Source organism: Cuculus canorus, chromosome 21 (genome assembly GCF_017976375.1).
Source record: "Cuculus canorus isolate bCucCan1 chromosome 21, bCucCan1.pri, whole genome shotgun sequence".
Classification (NCBI taxonomy): domain Eukaryota; kingdom Metazoa; phylum Chordata; class Aves; order Cuculiformes; family Cuculidae; genus Cuculus; species Cuculus canorus.
The window spans coordinates 24,354-47,786 of NC_071421.1; the positions used below are offsets into that span (position 1 = coordinate 24,354).

Sequence of the window (23,433 nt, forward strand, 5' to 3'; positions counted from 1 at the left end):
TTAGTTTTGACTCTTTTCCAGAATAAAGCGAATGGGAAAGACAATCAAAAAAAAGACTGGAACAAAAGTCATTAGACTGAGAGCAGGTCAGATACTGAGCACCCTATGCCAATATTTAAGGGCAACACGGCTCCTTATTAGGGCAAGGCAGCAATTCTTGCTCTGAGCTGGCTCCACTGTTCTTGGCATCAGTCTGGTCTACAACTGCAGAGTGGCACCTTGCCCTAGAGTCAGAAAGCACAATTATGCCCTCTTTTATTTTAAGAGGAAAAACTTCTTCATGCACAATACAATGCAGGCACTTACCCTCAGCAGGACAGATACAGTAAAGCTTACCCTCTTAAATTAATACAGTAATGCTCCGGCCAGCTTGATAGGAGACACAGACAGCCAGAAATGAACAAATATGCTAGGGAACTGTCTAATTCAAAGCCTTTTAACTGTTACAGGTGTAAGCACAAGTGTAAGCACTGAGAGAGCTTTTATCTCTCATATCAGCAGGCTTGCTGCAATTCTGCTTTGCTTTGTAATCATAAACTCTTCCCCATGATGCTCTGTTCCACTCCCGTGCTGTTGTCGATTTTATTTTTGACCTTCTAGGCTTAAAAGCTTTGCAACAAAATTTTAAGAGCATCTCCGAGAAAAAAAAAAGCTCACTGCTATTTTCAGTGAGCATTAGACCTCTCCTCAGTTTAGCTACTCAGAGCAAGCAGGCCCTACTGGAAAGATACACCAGGTTCAGAACAACTGATTGCTGCAAATTGATCAAGGCAAGAGATGGCAGAAATACAATGGAAGGCATCAAAGATCCTGCTGCAGAATGGGGAGAACTGTTCTGCTACGAAGCAGAGTTGGCGTCCAGCTTTTGTTTAGGCATTGACATGAACCAGATGGCCTTCTCAACTCTCCACAGCATAATAGTTTGTCCCCCAGTATGAATAAAATAACTAAATCCTGATTTCAAACACTTCCCTAGTGTCCTCAAAGCCTAGGGGAACACCTTGCAAACACAAGGCTAAAGAGGGCCCCTTAAACAATTCACAGCTAGATTAAATAAGTCCTCCACAATCAAAACAAGGCTTCTTATTGCTCCCAGACAATTCACCTCACTCCTACCTATGCTGGCAATCAAACCCATCTACCTCATCTGAACACACACTAAAAGTGCAATTCAAGCTATCAGTACAGTGAACTTACGCCAAAGAACACTCACTCAGGATGCCCTCATTATTTTTTCTGAAACCAAAAGGCTGTGCCCACGCAAGTTTTATCACACAGTGGGAGGTTATTTCAGGTATCAAAATCTCAGAGCGACATAAGAATTTTAATAGACTGCTGTGCAGATTTTCAGCTCTAATTGGAAGCAAATTGTACAGTAGGAAGAGCTCTCAAAGTCCAAGCTCAACTTCTGGACACAAGGTGAAGTACTAGTACTAGGCATCCACTATCACTGCTGGTACCATTCGCCACTCCAACCCAACTCCTGTGCTGCTGAAGTGCTTCCAGAGGCTTAGCACAGCATTAAGATTTCTAGAAGCACCTTCTCCAAAGCAAAGGGAAGCAAAACCCCAAACTTACTGGAAGATGCCTACGGTTGTTTGAGCACCACGAGGCACTCTGCCACCGAAAACATACGTTTTCATGAGGTTGAGTACTGGGAAGCTATTCTCCTTCAGTTCTACTCAAATGGAAAGGAGCACCAGCAGCACTTTAGAGGGCTACAAAAGGTTTGATAACTTTACTTGAGAAAACCCATGGCTCCTCATTGGTCCTCCCTTACTCTGCAGCTCAATACCTACAGTGCACCTCTCTGGAACGTTAATTGCAAGAATATAGTAAGGCTCTGAAGCTCCTTGATCCCTAATCTAGTTTTACTTTAAGTATATTTCAAGTCAGTTTACTGTGGCTCTTTTCCCCTCCATAATGTGTACTGTGTGTACTTCTACATATAAGAGGCCAGACCTTTACGCACCAGCATACTCCGAGCGCTCTACAGACAATTTATCAGAGCCCTGCCTTAAAGATTTCCAACCTGGAAAACACCTCAGGAGAAGGAAAGAACATATTGCACACATGGTCATCTACTTGCTTACAGCTTTGGAAAGCTGAACTCCAAGACCCCAGACAGCACTAATAAAGGAAACTAAAACACACTCCATAGTTTCATTCGGGTTTCCATGATTTTACCAGAAAAACCAAGTAAACTCTGTCCATTTTCTTGGGCTGAACATTCACCCCACAAGCCAATACAGAGGGAGCAACACTACTGTTAGTTTGCCAACTAGCCTGCTGGCAACAGCTTGTGGGGTAACCTTTCATATGATATCCTTCAGGTATGTGCACAACTAGTATGCCAGAAACTCCCCAGAGACCCCTCACAGTGCTAGCCCTTCTTTAACACTGTCTCTAAAGTTACTTCAACATCAGAGGTTTTCTCCCTCCTCCCTCTGGCGATGCCGAGGCTAACAGGTCCCTTGATCACTTTGACATTCTATAAAACCAAGCTAAAAGCTAAGACGGACCAGCAATGCTACAAAACATCCTAACTGAGGTGGGGAGGAAGGAACTCGCATGCCTCAAACAGCATTCAAACTTTAGCCCCAAAGAAATAGGACACCCAGTTTTCCCTGGCATTAATTCTTAGCATCAAAAAATAGATCATCTTCCTCGCACTCTGTACTTCTGCCTACTGCAAAAACCAGCCACAGTAAGACTGACACTGTATCCAGCACCGATACAGTCACTTTAGCACCATTCTTGCTTTAGCACCCTTGCTACCCCACTAAATGCTGACCAAATCTTGGGGAAAAAAGTGAGCTCACCGATGCTGTTGAAGTTCTCTACTGCTGTGTTAGCAGAGCCCAAGCAGCTACACAACACACGACAGGAACAACTGCACTAACAACATGGTTAGAACTAGTTTCGGAGTGTTGCAACTCTGCTTAGATCAGGGCCCCGCCAGGTAACCCTCACTGAAAGTATGGGTTTGGGCAGCACTACCAGCTTCCCTGCTGCCTTGCTCTACACAGAGAAGGTTGCCACAGGGGCAGCTTCCTTAGCCCCGCCTACTGCAGCTTGGCTCAGCAGGTTTAGCTGTTGGCAGGGCTGCCTGCCCTCCACAGAAAGTGAAACTGCAGTCACTGTGAGCTCACAGGAGGTTGGGCAAGAGAAAATTAAGAAAGATGGCACGTCTCATCAAAGACCAAAAAGTAAAATCCTCCAGCAGAGGCCTCTGACAAGTAACCATACTCAAGATATGCCAGGGATGAGGAGAACAAGACATTCAGTATTTGGCAACATTTGATTTACCTAGACTACATAGTTAGCAAGCCACCTTGCTAAGCAAACAGCCTTATCCATCTACCAAGCAGACACCAAGAGCTCTGCTCTTCTTTACACAAGGCATAAGCACGCTCACCCCAAGATACACCAGGAAAGGCTTCTGTCCAAGGAAGCCAAGAGCAGATCAGGCAACACTGCTAGGACTTGTAACCACTAAGAATCTGCTTGTCTGTATGAAGACAGCAATCCAAATTTCCTCTTCTTGAGATGATTTAGGCAGTTTCTAGAGAACTTTTCCAGCTACTTTTGCAATGCTGAAAGGCAGCGTGATGGAGGCAGCAAGCCCTCCCACACCATGTATGGAGCGTCTGGTTCTCCAAAGCACAGAACTTAAGTTACTCCCAGCAGCACATCTGAGTAAACTAAAACCTCAAGTAACAATAACCACTCGCCCTCAACTAAGCCACCTTAGAAGAAGCCAATTTCTGCATGTTTCCACCACCCACCGACCCAGCCGGTTCCTGTTAACTGCAGGGCAGCAGTAGGCCTTTCTGCTAGATGCTAAGCAACAGAAGAGAGGTTACTTTGCAAAGCATTTGTAATGATGAATGCAGCTCAGACAAAAGCAGATGCACAAATTCCCACCAGAATACTTCCCTCCTATTAAAGGTTAGTTACAAATTGCAAAGGAGCTGGGACAGCAGGGGCATAAAGCAATGAAGCCACTGCAGTGAAAAAAGTGAAGTCTGCCTTGTTTTCCTCACAGAGGAAATTTAGCAGATGCTTCAGAAAGGTCTGTAGACTCTTTACAGCTCTGTATAAGGTAGCTCCCAGATACCTTATGAACACCAGCTCTATGTGCAAGACCAGGCACAATGTTTCCTCAAGGGTCTTTAGATTACCTTCTCAGAAGCAAATTCCAGCCATTTGCCTGCTCTGGCAATGCCATCTTCGGTGGGCATCAAGTCTTAAAATGGTCAAATATTTTGAGTTAAGCTCTCCTTTCCACTCAAACCCTGTACTTCAAGCGACAGACTCTGTTCCATAATAAGCCTTCAAAACCACAAAGCAAAACATATATTCTTCCACAGCCTCTCCCACTTATGACTAACATGTACTCACAGGCACATCACTACGATCAGCATGCCATACTGACGTAAGAGCTCTGTACACCAGCGCAATCCATGAACTCTCATCCATGTCACATGCCTGAGCACACTTTGTGTTGCAGAAATGAAAAGCACTAGCGTATTGCAGAAAGGACTGTTTCATAACAGATGCTGGGCTGGAGACTGCCCTTCCTTCAAGGACAAATCGCAAAGTATCTCACCAGGACCTCTGCTTCCTTGCCTCCCTCAAGAAGTAGAGGAAGCCAGCTTGAGCGCTAGTAATGTGCATCCATAAAGAAGCCAAGATCAGCTTTTGAGAAGACTCGGCCACAGCAAGCCATTATGTTCCTGGCATCAGGAACTGCTAGTTTGTTTTCCTACAGTCAGACTCCTTAGACCGGTACTCTAAAGCACTTGTTTTGCACCTTTTCCAGAACTACTGAGAGGATGCTTTGTCCTCTGTATTCTGAGGACAGCTATGGCGGTTAAACAATTACTGCTGCTGGCTTCAGATCGCTGCATTACCAACAGCACAGTTTCTCCTTATTTCCCTGTCTTGGGTCCATTTCCTTTCCATCATTACTCACAGCTTGTGACCTTTACACACCAAAAACTGTGTTCAAGTCAGGACAATGAGACTCTAGCCAGAAATAGTTCATTTCTTGGTAGTGTAACACAACAATGTTACAAGGAGCTAAGCAATTCGCTTTGGTTACCCAGCACACTACTTACACAACAGAGAAATGGACTCTAAATACATACCCCTACCATTGCAGAACATTGCCACACAGGCATACAGGTGCCTGTACTGCAGAGTAAGCAGCATTATATAGCATAATAAGAGTTGTTAAGTTGACTACAGGGCCTGAGAGAAGCCACAAAGCATGCACAGTGAGTAGGAGCTGACTGAACAGTCCAGAAAGCCAACAGCCAAAGCTCTTCCCCATAAGGCAGGATGGAGCCCTCAGTTTATCATCCCACAGTAAACTGACAGCTCTGCATCTTAGCCAAAAACTGAGAAATTTAGCCAGAGGCCCTTCCCATGTCCCACATCAGCAGCTGCAGCACTGACCTTCCTCACACCTCTCCCCTTTGCTTCACTCTCACTTCTTGCCCTTCTAGACTATTTGTAGCCAACTGGTGAAGTGCTGTTTTCCAGAAACAACTTGAAATTCTGTATTTTAGCATGTATTAACAGGCAGCTCTTACAAACCTAGATGACTGGCTTGATGAACTTAGATTCTAGGTAGAATTCAGCAAATCATGCTTGGTGCCACTAACCAGACTGTTACACACTCGGATGACAAGCAGCTCAGGTAGCTGCCTAACCACTTGCCTGTGGCTCGTGTTAGCAATACAAACAAATGAATTGCAGACATCACTCGTTTTTAATGCAGAAGCAGTGGACGGGCCATAGTAGGGACATAGTGCTGACGCAACCAGATGTGCCAAGTTCAGCTTCAAGGCACGGATCTGCACTCCAGATAGATTCTTTTGGAGGAAACTGCAAAACAGCTGTGGTTTGGCAGTTGGGTCTAAGTTGAGACAGGACCTGTACACGGTGCTATCGGAGCAGGAAGATCCAGATAGTTCCCTTATTCCTGTGGGAAAGTAGAAGGAGCTGGGACAGCAGGGGCACAAAGCAGTGAAGCCACTGCAGATGGAGAACCTGGAGAAAAACTAGTAAGTTGTGGCAATTACTATGCCCTTATGTACAGCACTACTCCCACACCAAGTGTTGTGCACACAGTCATCACCACTGCCAATCTCGAGTGCAAGCTGGGTACAGCTGATGCAGCTTACAGGATGCTGTAAGCACTCCAGCTACACTATGTTCCACCAGCTTAGCAAGTTCTCTGCATGCTTCAGTATGCATATCCCCATACAGAAAACACAGCAGCACCAGATCAAGAATCTTCCAGACCAGGCAAGACATACCTCCTGTGCACCATGTTCTCACCTCACTGGTCACATTTGGCAAAGTCATCTTTTTTAATTTTGGTACCATTTCCAGGCTAGATCTATCAGATAAGTGATTCCTTTCCTCACAGCTTGTGGCAAGAATCCACTTTCTGGAGAGGGAGTTTGCTCGTACTGAAATTAAGACTCACATAAAACCATGGAAGGCTGCTCCCAGGTTGCTTCAGTGCAGTCTTTGGAGTTGAAAAGGCTCTAGTGTCTCCCAAGAGCTTATTCCAAGGAAAAAAAATAAGTTAGTATAGAGATAACAAGGGCAGAAGGCACCAGCAAAAGGCACAAGATTTTCACTGTTCTGACCTCTTTACGTGCGCTTAAGAGCTGGCTCTATGACTTGCTTCTGGATATATAGTATTGCCTTTAGATAAATACTCTTCTAGGGAATTTAACTGTCATTTTATCTGTACAAGGAGCTTAGCAACTACAAAGCAGCCAAGTGCTAACGCAACCAGCAGGGAAGTGTCTCAAACAAGCTTATCTTCAGGATCTGTGTGTTAGGTGGCTACTCAGAAAGGATTTTGAGGTTCTTTCAGGGTCTACTCAGTCTGCATTACAGAGAATGCAGAGAAGAGCAAGCCTCCCATTCAAAAGCATTTCAAACGGTGACTAGACTGGCCAGCTACTTGGAAGCTTTTGTTGAAAACTGGTCTGGAAGTGGGAAGCAGCAAGGGAAGCAGGACAGTCTACCTTTTCACTGTAGTTATTGGCTGGACCAGAGGATGATAAAGTCAGGCCTCATTCCAGTGGAATGAAAATCATGGTCCAACAGTCTATTAGTTACTGTTTTCTCCTCCTCCAGCACTTCCCATCCCACCCCCACACTGCTGTACAAATGCAAGGCAAGACTGAATTGGGGAAGCAATCCAGGATGATGTTGTTTCCCAAGCAGTTTCACTGCCCTGCGCTATAGACATTGGCTTTAGCTCACAAGAGGAGCAGAAGCAAGCGGGAATTATTTAGACAGCCACTGCCCTCCAGAAGTCATTCAACAGCTGGAGCAGTAAACCATTCGGCATTGGTGTTCGAAATAAAAAGTCAGCACCTGGCTAAGTTGCTTCGTCTGCCTAATGTCTTTGCCTTCTTCACTCCAACACTGGAGCTGTAACACCCCAAGACAGGCTGCCTTTAGAAAGGTATTTCCTCCACAATTAAGCCACCATAAATTTTAAACAGTAGATGTTTATGTTCAGAGCTACTTGCATTAAAGAAGCCCACATAATAAGCTACCCTCTGGCACAAGAGCTCCCCACTTTTACTTACCTCCCTACTTACTAATTTGCAGCCTACACAGCCCACTGTCAATCCTCATATCCATGCAAGTATCTCGATTCATTAACTCCATCCGATAATCAGTGGATGATGGCAAGGGGAACAGTGGATGGAAAGAATGAAGCTTTATCTTTCTACCTCCGTCCAGAGTTTCCATTCCTGCATCAGAAGCTTTTTTTGCTATGACTGCAAGATTGGCCAACAAAACATGCCATCAGGATGTTTTGTTAACAAAAGCACTGTTTTCCCCTTAAAAAGAGTTAACAATGAATCACTGCAGTTTAAAGCTAGCAGCAGCAACAGTTAAAGAAGCCCATGTTAAAGGTCTCAGCAATCACCTACCAAAACTCATCCTCTGCCTCCTTCCTAGGAGACAGCAAGACAGAGCAAAAACACTTGTACAGCCACATCTTGTGCTGTCCTTTCCAAAACCAGGACAAACCAAGTTTTTCAAAAGCCTCTCTCATATGCTAGGTGTTTGAAGAAATGAGGGAAGCAACACGATGGGCTTGTCAGTCAGAGGCTGAACAGTAAGACTATGGTATTCCAACTGCTAAAGTGCTGGTTTAGAAGTTTGTTTTTTTCCAGGATAGCTGCTGTGCTACTTTTAGTAGGCAGAACAAGGCAACACACAACACCTGGATGAAAGGCAGCACATCAAGAGTTGGCTGAATTGACCTAGCACACACCAGGTATAATGCCCACATGAGAACAGGACCTAAGCCCTTACTGTACCAGAGTCAGATTTGGGTGTTACAGACCTGAAAAGCAGTATTTTCTCAAACAGAGAGCTTGCAAAGATAAGGTAAGATTGTGAGGATCTCAGTCCCTGCTCCTAAAAGCAATACAGTATCGTCTGTCAGGAGACAGAACCCAACAGGATTCCTTCTCTCAGGAAAACCACTTGCAGTTTGAGCTATTTTAATATTAATGTTGCCCAGCTACTGCCTCCTCCTTCCTCTTTTCATTTAAAGATGTCACAAGCACTGCTAGCAGTAAAGCAAAAATCCCCACAACAGAGCAGCTGCCAACCACCAGATTACTCAGCCTGCTGCCTTCGAATAGGTTTATTGTGTCTGCAGCTTCAGTTCATGTATCTACATCAAACACAGCTACGCCAGAGGGAAGTTGTGCAAGTGTCTGGTACCACTCATAAGCACTACAGAAAAAGCATACCTGAAATCTGGGCCATGTGCTAAAACCAAACAATTCTTGTCCCATTGCAACAGGGTCTCTCTGTTCCCTCCAAGGAGGACATTAGATTCTCACAATACCACAACCAGAATATGGTTCTCTGCAAAAGAGGGCAGAGCAGCGCATCCAGTGAGAGCAAAATCAGGTGCAGAACTGAAGTTATGTTCCATTCCTTGCTTCATTGCCACTCAGCTTGAGAAGCTTCAGCACATCACTTCCTTGGATTTGTATTTCCCCCATTCACATAGACAGCAATATCACTACCAACATAGCACACAGGGTAGGAGAAGATGCTCGTAGTACGAGTAGGTTGCACACTTGTTATTGCATCACATGGAGAGAACCGGAGCAAGAAGTGAAGTTTAACAACAGGGCTGAAGTTCCAAGTTCATCCTCCCTTTTGCAGTCTGCATTTAGTCACTGTGCTGACCTCTACTGTCACAGCAATCCCACCACAGTCAGGAAGGTGGATGTAGAAAGACTTCCATCCAACTATGCATGCTTGCTGATACTTTTCTGGGAGGAATTAAGCAAGCCCCCCCAGCCAGGAGCTAATGAGTTTGCAGACCAAGTCTTTTCCACCTCATCAGGTACTATGACAATCAAATCATGAGACATAATAAAATTGATTCTATAATCCCGGAGCTTAATGCAGTTAAGGGCCTTTTCATAGCTACAGTGTCTTTCTACACATGACCAGTGCTATATAAACCAATCTACGCACAGCTTTAAGTAGAAACATTTTCCTACAGAAAGCTTTATCCAGCTTACTCTTGAAAGCCCTCAAGAACAGACTGTACAACCTCCAGGCAACCTGTTCCAATGCTTGACAAACCCTGTGGTGACAAAACTTGTCCTTATACTTAGAGTTATGCATCTTCTTCCCTATCCAGGTCATTCCAGTTTCTGGATCACTCAGTTTCAGGTTGAATTTCATGTTGATCTTCAGGTCAAATAAATCCTAAACAAGCAAATGTAGTTCAGCTTCCTGCACTAGTTGTTAGCACCTTTTTACCAGACAATGAATTATTCTAAGCCTTAAACGCAGACTTAGTTCATAGGTCTCTTTGTCTTACCTTGCCACAAGGAAAAACTCAGTACTCTTCTACCATGTTTACCCAAATCTCTTCATCCCAGGCTTGTTAAGTGTCAGAAAAGGACTGAAATTACAGCCTGATATGTATAGGCATGGTGGATCTTACACAGCTTAAACTATAGACTCAAGTCTTTCCTGTCCTGTGGTCTGTGGAGTCTGAGGATGTCACCACTGGAGACAAAAACCTTACAAGAGGAGACAGATGAGTCACTGAGGAAGTGATTTTTATTTATTTTTTTTCATGCTGTTTAGGAAACCATTCTGTTCACTTAGCAAGAAGATGTTTTCTTAAGTCAACAACCCTGCACAGGCATCCAAATCAGAAGCTCATCACACAATCATGATGGGTTCTTCAAAGTTCAGGCTTCCTAAGCTGAAAGCCAGTCGGATTCTTCAATGCCTCAGCACCTGCCTATATGCAAGAGTACTTTCTGTAGCCTCCCTCAGTAAATCTGGTAGCTTCGGTGGACCAGGCAGAGATGAAGAAACATCTCCACTTTCAAAAAAAATGCCTATTGTAATCTATCTCCAAAGCCATCTGGCTTCTAGCCTTTTCTATGAGGTCTTCCCCTACCCTTTACTCTCAAATGAGATCTTGGCCCCATAACCTGCACATCAAACGTATCTCTGCTGCATCACATAGTTCTTGTGACAAGCCACATGATGGCAGGAATGTCTTTCCTTCCATGTCCTGACCACTAGCCAAGCCAGCTATTGCCTAGATTCAGGAATTCTTCTTTCCCCAAAGTCACATGCTACATGAGCAACGCCATGGCTCAGCCTTATCCACCAGTGGCCTTTGCTACGAGGACTAGCATGCTTCAGCATCCCCCTTGGAAACAATCCTCTCAATGCATGCAGCCTTGTCACATCACCCTTTAGAAAGTATTGCACCTTATGGGAACAGAGCTTATCTTTTTAAGTGGAAAAGATGAAAGTCAGAAGCTTGACGTTCATACAAAGCTCATGCTCAGTACAAGTCTTTGAAGGCAGGAAGGCTAGGGAGGGCAGGGCAGGCTGGGAAAAAAAAACAACCCAAAAAGACCAAACCACTGTCTCGATAGAGGATACGTATTGCTTTGCTACCACAATGAAGCGTCTGGAGGTCTGAAGACTTGATGTTCTCCTCAGGTCATTCCCCCTACTGTGCTCCACATTTAAGTGGTTGGCGCCCTCATGATAGCATTAGCCATGCACTGCAGCTTATACAACCAGCTAGAAGGAAAACAATCTGCAGGAACTGTGCATCAACATCACCACCTACCACCCTCTTCTTCCCCAGGTACAATCTCACCTTGAGAGGCTCAGCTTCATTTTCCCACCCGAAAAGAACAAATCACTCACGTTCCCAGTCAAGGGAGGATCTGCGTATTAACTCTGTGCAAACAGGGTTCAGGAGCTTCTAACCCCCAGATTTGTTTCAAAGAAGGAAGCAATTACATTCAAGATAAGAGCAGTCTTATTGTCAAAGTTAACTAGGTGCTTTGCTTTGAAATACTGCTTCTTTCCCTGCATCAAAGGGCTGATAATTTTAGTCTTGTAGCAGAAGAAATAAAAGCAGCACCTGCTTGGAAAAGATGAATGCAAGATAAAAGGTGTCTGTGACAAAGCTGGCGGCAGCCCTGCATTTTCTGTTCAAGTTTGATCTGGGAACAACAATTACCCTTAAAACATAACAAAAGCTGTGGAAAAACCCTGTCCAAATCCAACAACAGAGCCAGAAGATGCAATTTCTCTTCAACTGCTGCAACAGCCAGTTGAGGTGAAGAGTCCAGACAAATCCAAACTGTTACCTCCAGGTAATCAAGCACCTTTTCTTGCTGTAGTCCATGACATCCCCTCTTCAGCTTCTAATTTCCTCTTCCCCTCCAAGTCTTCAAAAGGAAAGCAGTTTCCTAAGGATCTCCATTAGCAAAAAGGGAAGCAGAGGGACACGCACCTCTGGAAGTTTTGGGCATAAACGGTTTAAAATCCAGCTAATAAAGAAAGGAAAAAAGAATTGGCATTTCTTGTCTGCCTGGTGTGGTCTGTTCTTTGTGGAGTCTCAAATCAGGATCACCTGGAATTTGCTATAGAACATGAATTTTTAGACATGCTCAAGTCCTGTAACAGTAACAGGGGCACTAAAGTTTGTCACACAAGCGTATCAAGGGCGGGTCAACTGTGCTCTGTTTTATGTGGGTTTATTTATCACTTTACACGTTAGGGCAATGGATGGCAACTTGTACAGCGCTGAAAACATCAGGAAGCCATGCTTTTGTGTACAGTGGGCTTCCACTGGAAACAAACCAAACTAAATATTTATGCTCCATAATACCACTCACACCATATAATCAGGGAGAACGTCTATGCACCTTGTTCTTGTCCACTCTGCCCCCAGTATCCCTGAGACAAGTCCCTCAAAGTATCTTTACTCTGCAGACTCATTAGCTTTATTGAGGGTTACCATGATATGCCATCCTGAGGTTTTGGATGGGGAATGACTGTTTTCTGCCATTTCCCTATGCTTTTTAGTAGCATCAACCTCCATCTACTAGACCTTGGGGCGAGCACTCAGAGAGGACCAGACAGCTAGCACACGAGTAAAAGGTTAAACAGCTTACATGAAAACTAGCTATGAAACATGAATCCGATACAGGATTTGCAGAATCTAAGTGCTATATTGATTACCACGGATGCATTCAGTCTTTTACTTCAGCTCGGGATTTCTGCAATGGAAGCAGAGATCCCTGTCTTTCCACTGATTATCAGTTAATATGGAAAGCTACTTGATCTAACCTTTAAACTGTTTGAAACTACCAAGCACAGAAGCCAACATAGCACACCTCTGCCTGACCCAAGCCATTGCCAGTCTCTAGAAAGATGCGTTCACCTCTCATTTCCGAGGCAGTTGCCAGAAGCTATATAACTCAAACACTGGTTACATGAACAAAAACCCTAAGAAGCAGCCAGATAAACAGGCAACAGAGACATTCATCAACATTCAGCAAACCACTCCATCAGCATGCTTAGTAAGGTAAGCCCTCCACATCCAGGAATACATACAAGCACAAACCACCTCACAGCAGCTCTCAATAAAATGCTGAGCTAAGAGGCTATTCCTGGCAGACAGATTACACAAGAGACAACTGACACTGCCAGCTTTAACTGGAACACACGCAGCAACTCCCCAAAGCAGAGCATTCTGGGACGATGCCTCACTAGATTGCTGCCTTGTTATTAGCCAAAAAGGTTTAATGACATGGTTGGACTCTGTGTTTAAATATAATTGACCTGGGACATACCACAATCAGGAAGAGACATTGTCCATCTCAATGAAGCTTACAGCTGGGCACAGTCTCAGCATGATGCAATGTTTTGCTTTCACCATTACCTGAAAAGGTACTTGGAAATCACTAAGGTTGGTTGAGACAGGCAGGGTGACCAAAAGCTTTGGCTGGGCTCTTATATCATTCAGCAAAAGCCTTTACATAACATCGCAGTTTTAGAAAGTCTTTTTAGCCCAACTGCTTGAAGCTTTATCCCTATACAAGCAAAATCAGATTTCAAAGCATGTCAAAATGAAATGGATTAAAGCACACGATACGAACTGTGGCTGCAGGAATACACATGCTGCCTTCAGAGGACATCTGCACTGTAGGGGAGCCAGATATCCAAGAGCAACTTTTTCCTAGAAATAACAGTTATGGTAATACAGAACAAATGTTTTTGCCTAAAAGTACAAACAAGCCATGCACCTACAGCACTGCTCGCAGCTGTTCCACTACTGGTTAGCATCCAGAGTGGCCAGTTCAAGTGGCTAGGAGTGGAGTTCATTCCTTAGTGTTACTGGGGTACACTTAGAAATACATTCGTAAGCATCAGTTTCGCTAGCTTAAGCTCTGCAAATCATGCGATATTTTAAGCAGCTTCCTCATCATAACATTAAGCTATATCTCAACCATTTTGATTGAGCAATGAAGCGAATCTGTATGACCAGGTCCAACACAGCTAAATTACATGGTGGTAGTACCTCTCCCTTAAAAAAAGTGAATATGCAGTAACAGTTCACATTAGTGGCTTCTGCACATGCAACTAGGACAACTAGTTAGGAGACAGTCATGCTTGGAATCATGCAGAGGTGGTATGTTGGTTGAGACACACATTTGTACAGGCTTTATGATGGCAAACAGCTTCAAGTGTCACCTTTCCAATAGCATCTGATAGCACAGAAGTTTTTACTCTGGGCCACTTTAGCAGGCTCACAAGGTGAAGTCTTGTATGGAGCAGTTCATCTTTAGGCTCGGCCACAAGAGCATTTCTCCCAAAGCATCCACTTGCAAAAAGCCTCGCAGCTTAGTTTCATCAACAGGCACGATGCTGCAACATGGACAGATTGCAACTAGAAGCATCCATGACAACCTCAGCATCGATTTGAAGAAAGATACTGGAAGGAAAGTTTCTGTAGAGAAAGTGTAATCTTCCCCTTTAGGCATCAAGCATCTGCCCTGTTTTCAAGGCAGAACACCACCCCAAAGATCTGTTAGTCTAGGGACACTTGGATTTCTGTGTAGTTTAATCTGACAGCAGTTCTATACTGTATATTTTGGAAATAATCTTTAAACATTCTTTGCTTGAAAAGATTCTGCCCACCAATAAGCTTAATTTCAGAGATCAAAGCCACACCTAAAACTTTGCTACTCTTGTAATCCAAGTTTACACAGTAAGCTCTTAGAGCTATTTTGCCCTCTCAAAAAGTGAAGTAACTGAACAGTTTGCAGCCCTACAAAAGACTTCTCTCGGCTCCATAACACCCCAAGCAATTTTGAGAAGAACCTTCCTTTAAATTAGGAAGAATGATCTCTTGCAACGAAGGAGAGATAATCAAAGCTCGATGTTTGAGGTCTGTTTGGGGGTGAGAGGGGATGCTGAGATGGTTATTCTCCCTTCTGTTTTCACCTTCCATTGGCCCAGACACCACCACAGAAGCCCGAGTAAGCACAGTTTGAAGAACAAGAATGTTCACCATCTCTTTCCCTGCTCCCTAGGACTTCTCCGCAGACTAAACTGGGGGTTTCCTCTCTAAAACAGCACTATTCCAGCACCTGTAATTAAAGCCCACAGCTTTCTGCCATGACTGTTGCAAACATTGCCATTTGAGTCTTTTCCATTAGAGTTGTCTATTCAAAAACCTCTCCAATTTAAGGGACAAGAAACAGCACAATAATCAGTGATGGGATAACTTCATTAAATGTAAGCAAGCCTGAGTTGTCTTATCTAGGCATTAAACAGCTGCAAGTACTTTTATAGTTCAAAGGCAAGACAAAAGCTGTACAGTCAACCTATCCTCCCAACATACCACAGTCATCATAGATCCTCATAAATCAACATGTCTTCTAAATAAGTATTTAATATAAACATTTGGACAGTCACTTAATTCCTGGTGAAGGAAGCTATTTGATGTGGGCCACAGAAAGCTCCCATGACATCAATGGAAAGTTTCCAATTAGGAAACTAAGTTTGAAACACATGAATAGAACTTTAAAAATACAGAGAGAGGAAGAAACCTTGTAGAAACAACCAAAAGATCCATTCTTAAATATGCATTCAATATACTTGGAACAAGCAGAAAAGATAAGCTGCCTTGCTTTTTCAGAGTTTAGTAAGACTTGTAGATATATAAGTACAGTTACGTTAGCTTCTCCCTTCAGTATCTAAGCTGCTGTCTTCTCCAAGGCTGGTCAGTCTCAGCCAAAGTATGTTCAACTGTTTTTCAGCCACTACTAAAAGCCTTACTCCTTTTGAGGTGGTTGGGTGGCTTTGCCAAGATTTGCCGTGTACAAGCATCAACTTGAAAGTCATGAGAAGGCCACTGCCACCCACCATTCAGTGGACCACAACCTCCCAAACATGGAATAGATGCAAAGTGTCTAGAACATCTAACGCCTGGAATATCAAGCAAAGCCACCATATACAAAAGTATTTTCCTTCCTTGAAAACTTCGCACTAGAAAACTTGCCTTGCAGTTTTATTTCTGTGGTCAATTTGTTACACTACTACTCCTAATACTCACTGAAAGCATAAGATATGGTCTCCCTACACATCCATCCCCTATACACAATACCAATGCTTTGGTGATACCATACTAGGACTCGAAAAAGTTGGCTACAGAGATAAATGAATCCAGGCATGTATTAATTTGACTGCCCAGGTCTTCTACCAGACTTAGAAGCAAAAAGGGTTATGTCCAGCAAGCTGCAAAGCCACCTCTCCCTGCTGCCAGCCTGTCATCTGCTGGCTCTTCTGCTTTGTCAGTTCAAGCCCAAGGACAGGGCTTCCATTTCATACCTACTTGGCACCACAACCCTCAGTCAGACAATTTCCATGACACGCTTGTTTTGTGGGTGTTAGACTCCCAAAACAGTTTTAAAAGTACATCAAACAGTGCCTTAGCACAAAAACCATCTCAACATCAACACTGATGAGCCTTCTGCTGTAGAGTTTTTCACCTTGAAATGGAGATTGCCACAAGGCCAAGTGTTCTTTCCAGAGCACTCTAGACTAGGGACTGGCTGGCATTTTTTAGAAGGCTTGAACACATCCTAATCCAAATAATGTAAGAGCACATGCCTCCAAACAAGTAGTAGTTATAATACCCTATCCTTCCTGTTTACATTAACGACTATCAGTTTGAAAAACGTTCTCCCATCTCAAATACACACAGGGAATTTGTCAGTCTTAATATATGATCTACAGCACACTGCTCCCCAGTGCCCATTAAGGTCTTAACTCCATCAAGAAAACTCGTCCCCACTTAGAGCTCTAGGAGCTGTTCAATTCTTGTTTCTTACCAGAAACTGCAAAACCAGTGGCGGCCACCCTTCTCCATTTTCACAGAAACGTGTTGCTGCGCTTATCCCACATGAAACAGTCCAACTGAGGATAAGCCATACATCTTGTCTATGTTCCTACACACATTCCAAAAGCCATGCCACCCCTCTGGCCTAAAGCCCAAACCTGATTCTATTATATTTAGTCAGGGAAGACTGCACTTGTTCCATCAGCAACGTGCAGTCAATGGAAACTTTGCTTACCCCCACTGTTAACGTACTGCCACGTGGTCATGCTCACAGCAGCAAGTTGAGCTGTTCCACCTAGAAGGATCTGGCCAGGAAAGGAACATCAGCACGCGCTTAAAACCACATCTCTACATCAAGGGGCAAAGACTGAAGGCACTTTGAGTCACAGCCAAATTCCGTTCTGGAGAAAAGGTGTGCAGTGGAAAGCTCTTATAGAAAAAAATACCATCAAGCTTGCACGCAAGTATGCCTAGCAGCAAAGACACTCCTCAAACCAATAAGCTCAGTAAAGCAGCAGATTTACTGAAGTTCCTAGTAGGCAAACATCTGGATAGATCCGACATCCTGGAGTGACACAGCATACTTGGCAAGTTTCCCTAGCAAAACAGTGCACTGCTCTAGCTGTGGAGCAAGCGGGAGGGCAGTTGCACAATCACAGCCTGCCTGCAGATGTGGGCTATCGCTCTTTCCAGGCTCTCTCTAGTCAAGTGTCCCCTCCCCACCTAAAGTGTTGACACAAAGCTGTGCCTCTTGCAAATCCAGTTCACTGTCCGCACAACAAGCTCTATCAGATTACTCTGATAACTCAGATAAAGCCTCAGGTTTTTATGTTATCTATGCCAAAACGTGCAGCTTTGGGCTTGTGTCGGCACATACGATCTGCCCTTTCAACAGTCTCAGGCAACATCTGATGTTGAAGGCAACATCTAAAAGCCACTGGGCATACATCATACCTAGAGGATCAGAAGCACATGAGGAACACCAGTACTCTAACAACACAGGAAAGATTCAACTGGGGAATGCGTAGAGTGAACCTTCCAGGAAAGCTCAGTTCCTTCAAAAGTTGCTTCCTGCTAACACCACGTTCAGAAGGTTAAGCTATTTAGCAGCGTGTTGGTCCTCGAGTAGATCATCCCAAAGTCCATTAACTAAGGCAAATATCAAAAATTAACTACAGTATCCAAATACCAGGACGAACCTCAGTCACCATATTAAACGTGGGATATACTTTTTGCCCTTTCTTCTTCTCCTCAGCCCAACATATAGCAAGTCAAAACCATAGCTTTGAAAACTAGTAGCATATTACCATGCTGGTCCTCATTTGCCCCCTGAATTTTCGCCGTTACCCCAAGTTCACAGCCACTTCAGAGCAGATGAGCTGCCTCTTTTTAACTTCTACACAGCAGCTGTACATCGGCAAGACAGTGTGCCACATACCTAACCTAATAGCAATATCCTGCTGGAATCAGTGCCATGTACGCAGCTCTTCTGCCCTTTTCCTCTCAAGCTAAAAACTAAGCTATGCTAGCAAGTTTTAAGACACACATGTGCTTGAATCAATACCAGAGTCAAGACCAAGGCCAAAAGCACTTATAACTGCCTGTCTGATCCTTATTGCATGGTGGACACACAGCGCTTCAAAAAAGCTGAGAGATGGCAAGGAGGAAAGCAGTGCCCTGGCTCATAAAAAAATGAAACATGTTCCTAGACTGATTCACTTCCACCCCCAGCTCTGTTTTGTTCCAGCTGGAAGTGCACAACATGCCATATGGAAAACCCCTGACCATTAGTAGTGAAACTGAGTGGGACATCAGGCAAGGAACCAAGTGTTCAAGCCAGTAGCGCAGAACCACGAAAGCACAGTCTGCAGCAGCTCATGTCTATCCCATAACCCCAGAACACCAAGTCCAAGCAAATAACATTCCCTGCCCATAGGAGTCAAGCCAGGTACTTTCTGGAATAACACAAGCCCCAAACCTCCTTTCAGCAAAAATGTCAACAGGTTTCTTCTGCGGCTGTTCAACATTTCATAGGAACTAGGACATAAATGCTAGTTCTCCCTGTTCAACTTACACCTTACCAGTTTGTCCATGGTTTTGAGGTATTTCTTTACATGGGCACCACTTGAAACTTCAAATCCCTGATGTACTAGTGCCTCGGGATTAGTACAGAACAAACCAATCTCTAATTGCCCAAGTTAAATAACGCGACCAGTTTAGCCTTTAAATAGCATAGGAAAACTGCCTATCAAAGAAACAGACCCCATACAGAACTGCTAACAACACAGCACTAAGCCCATCCATTCCACACAGCCAGTGTCCCAATTCCTCCATAGTATGGAGGAAAGACCACTCTTCAGAAGCATTTCAAGGGTCATTATTGCCCTCACACTGAGAAGCAATGCTTCCTTCCCGGCAGCACAGCTCACCAGGCTACACCACTGCAGACCCAGGGATCCTGAAGCACCACATGACAATGAATGAGGGTATCTAGGCAAGAAGAGCATTTTAGCAAACTCCAGGACTTGCTTCAAGCCTCCAAACACTGCACCTGGAATCCAGACATTTTTCCCATCTTTAATGTAGATTTTAACTTTAATGTAGATTTTAATAGTCAAAACCTCTAGTTTTAACTCTAAAACTAGAGGTTAGCCACAGTGAACTTCTCAAAAGTTTAAACTAAGGATTTCTAAACATCTGAGACCAATGTAGCCTTCTCATGTAGAGAACAGCTTGGCCTTACCCCTTGCTTGCTTTTCTTGGCTGTTTACCATCTGTGGCTCACAATCTTTAGAACGAAGTTGTTTCTGCAGTTTTTTGTGCAAGCAAGTGCCTTTGTACATTTATGGTGTCAAGGCTCCATCCGGGATCTCCTCAGAACAGATTTCTGACTTGATAACACACCAGCTATCCAAAGAAAGCATTCTGAAACTAACATCTACACAGCTGCTCCGACTTACAAGCTTCATCAAATTCCCCTCCCAGGCTGTAAGAGAAAGCCCATGTTTGGCATCTCCATTCAGGCATCACCACCTTAAGCCTCAAAGATCTGAAGTCATAAGTTGTTGTTCTCGCTTTAAAATCAGGCAGATGGTTGTGTTTGGTCTTTAATTAAAAAGCTTTCACTTCCTAGGTTTTCCAAGTTAAATGCCTTACTATTTTACAGCAGCAGCACTGCTTCAGTTTGAGGTCTGCCTTCCCTTGTTCTAGCAGAGGAAAAGCCAGCAGAGACCTAAGAAAACGTTAGGGGACAAGACTCTCCAGGGTTAAGGAAAAACGATAAGGCAAAGGCAGATGGCTCTCTGCTAAGGTCAGAAAAAGATGTTTATCCGAAATACTTTCAAGGTGGAGTTCAAAGCTGCTTAAGCACAACACAAAACCAAAAGGGCAAACGGCAAAGCCTCTACTGCACGAATTAAACACTAGAAAGTTGTTAAACACTGCACTATTAAACACACTAAGCCACTCACTCTGAGCTGTGACACTTCCACACCGCAGAGAGAAAAGACATTTCCCATCTTTTCCACCCAACTACCAGAAATTCCCACATCATAATTCTTTTTTATTCTAACTGCTTTGATAAGCTACAAGTGGAGCCTAATAAATAAAACCTGGTGTTAGTATCCAACCCCGCCAAAGGTGATCAGACAAGTAAAGCGTTAACTTGATTTTCCCCTTCTTCAAAAACCCTAAAGCAAGACAGAGTGATTGAAGCAAGGCCGCACAATAAGTCAGATGTACAGAAAGGATTAGCCCACAGCTGTCCATGGCTTGCAGCCCTACAATCATCACTCTAAACCACACTCCCTGGGGCATACGCAATATTGTTCAATTGCTGCAAGCACTAGTGGCCTGGAAAACTCTGGCTGGACCTTAAGCCCAATCCCAAGTATGGCAACATGTGACAAAGAACTGTCCCCAGAAGTCATGACAGCACCAAGCACTCATCGCACCAGCCAGCACTTGCACCTGCTCATCCCAGGTCCAGAGCTCAACCATATAGCTACCGTGCTAGGAAATGGCTTTACCCTCAGTACTCTCCCCAAAGAAGGGGCCTCTGCAAAGGCAGCCTGCAGCACCTAGGCAGTCCCTTGGGCTGGGACAGCTTAAGTTTTACTCAATTTTAGCTCAACAGTCGGACATTATTCATTGTTCAGCTGACTGTTCTGTCAGTACCCTTACTCACTGCCTTCACGTGCTAGCGGTAGACCTCAATACAGCATTGAGCTCACACTAAGTCTATTTTCCTAGCCTAAGTCTGCTACATTTCCTTCCTTTAAGCACCACAAAGTTGAGGCAGCTTGTGCCACCCTGCTACAGAAGAAAGCAGCTCTCATACCCAATTAACATCCAGAATGAAGACTTAAGTTGCATTCACTGTATAAAACCACTCCTTAGTCACACGCTGTTTTCAGATGAGCAAGTCTGGAGCATCAGTAAGCCTTGAACCTCATCACGATAAAACCCATACCAGCTCAGCCTGCTTCTGGAGCTCACAGACAGGTTTGGTTCAAGATCACGCTGTATCCCTCTTCCAGGCAGATGGTAACAGATTGTCTAGCTAAGAAGTCACTATTAGAAAGCCCTTGGCTTTTAAATCCCCAAATAAGATGCATTTGGAACAGACATTTGAGTTGACATGAAGAAACCTCCAAACAGCAGCATCCAGCCCAACTGACTGGAAGAGAGGGAAGTCAAGCCTTGCCTATGAAGATATACAGGGATGTTTCACGCTTTCGTACTTGGTCAGTTATTCCAGTCACTGAACAGGAGGAAGACTTCACTGCCACCAAGAACATAAATGCCTGCCACTAAGTGATGGAAGAGTTGCCAAACAAACAACACTGGCAACACTTGTTGGGGTGTTTACTACAGAGTAGCAAGTTAGCGAGGGATGACAATTGGGAAAAAAGAAAGTTGGTGAAAGAGCTAAACCGACAGACATCCATTCTCTTGTTCTCAAACTTTTTTTCAAGTCATTTATGTGAAGCTGTTTGCACAGAGACAGAGAAGCAAAATCTGTCCTTTGGTGGAAGAATCAGGGTAGATGACATTGTTATCAACATCCCAGCCGTGAGGCAAGCAGAAAGGCATAAAAACATCATACGAGTTCTCCCAATGGTATGCCCCAAACTAGACATCCTGGTTCCCAGTAGCATGCTCATATCTTTCAGACAACTTGGTCTTACACATGAGACAAGTGCAAACAAAGCTGCACCTCAGTCACACTCTTCACTACATTTATACATCATATTTAATTTCTACAACTCACTGTAAGACCTCCAGGAAGGCATCCTGCCATGCACGAGGGTGAGTCTCCTTTGGTTTCCCATCACACTCAAGCTCCCAACAAGACTGCTGGATCTTTCCAAGACAGATCCATCATATATTCTTTCTAGACCTGATACTACACTCAAAGTATGATCAACTTGAAGAGCATCTTCTGATCAATGCAACAGACCAACTTACTTTAGCCCAGGAGCTTCTATACCACTACCTCTGAGGGCAGAGCAGCAAAGAGCTGAATGGGACTCTGAACAACCCCTTTCCCACTTCTTTTAAAAAGGTAACACTGCTTTAGTAGTCCCTTGGAAAACACAACTAAAGAAGACACTTTTTCCCCACCACGTGCTTGGAAATGAGTACTTTTAATCTAGATTTCCTTACACTCAGCAGAGCACGTTTGGCCATCTCCTGTAGCACACAACATCATCTGCACTCATCTCCCCACCCCCAAGAAATTATTTATTTAAGCAGTGGCAGCAGTTACACACATGAAGTCACTCAAGGGAAGAGTTATTTTTCTGTTGCTCAGAGCAGTGTAGTAACTAGAGTGAGTCAACACCTTGACATCAACTCATTCTGCAATGACCACCAACAATGCAGTCCAGTGACTGCAGTTTGGTAACCTTGGTTCTCAGACACTTACTCACTTGAACTCTACAGGCATTACACAGTTTTGTCTGGAAGCCACTACTGTCTAACTTGTACCAGCAACTTAACTTGCCAAGTCACACCACACACCTGCAAATACAAGGAGCAGTGCAGTAAATTCCAGGGCCAGCCACACGTGCCAGCCTTGGTACAGTCAAGGTTAGGGAAACTCATACCAAAACAGAGCCTGTCAGTATAATCCATGCAGGTCTAGTAAACTGTTTTTCCACTGCTTTAATGCTACATCACTCAACTAGTCACTACAAGTACAAGGTTCCTTCCACAAGGCATGAAGATTAGCACATCCCAGCTGATACTCCCTGCCAACACAAGTTAATCCTCACTCCCCCTGTCAACACAAGCACAACTTGCATTGCCCTATCAGAGCTTGCTCAACTGAATTGGTTATCAGGTGCCAATTCCAGTGTATTCAGTGGCACCAGCCACAAAATTTGGCCAAGACACAAAGCTCAGACTTCCACAGAGCATGCTCCTTTCCACATCTCTCATTCTTTAAAAACTACATTGTGACTTGGAAGATTTACTATAATTTACTATCAGCACTCACTCACAAAACCTGGCACACACAGTGTCCCGACTGACTCAGATTTTTAATTCCAGTACCTGCATGAATTCTTAATTAGCCCTCACAAGACAGACTTGACAAGACAAGCAGACTGCTTTCAGTTTTTCTGAGGAGAGGAAAGGTTGGGGGCTGGGCGGGAGTGGGGGGA

General features: G+C 44.1%; 1 protein-coding gene across 5 annotated transcripts in view; it reads right to left on the minus strand.

Moving 5' to 3' along the window:
* Positions 1–23,433, minus strand: part of SPSB1 (splA/ryanodine receptor domain and SOCS box containing 1) — a 36,609-nt gene that overhangs the window by 10,418 nt on the left and 2,758 nt on the right. Inside the window, exon 1 of one of the 5 annotated variants that reach the window (XM_054085966.1) lies at positions 4,185–4,318. The exons of 2 other annotated variants lie outside the window; for them this stretch is intronic. The gene's annotated coding sequence lies outside the window, so the exon portion shown is untranslated. Of the gene's footprint in view, positions 1–2,822; positions 2,954–4,184; positions 4,319–23,433 lie in introns of those variants that run through there. 2 more of the 5 variants (XM_054085969.1, XM_054085965.1) reach the window with 2 other exon arrangements.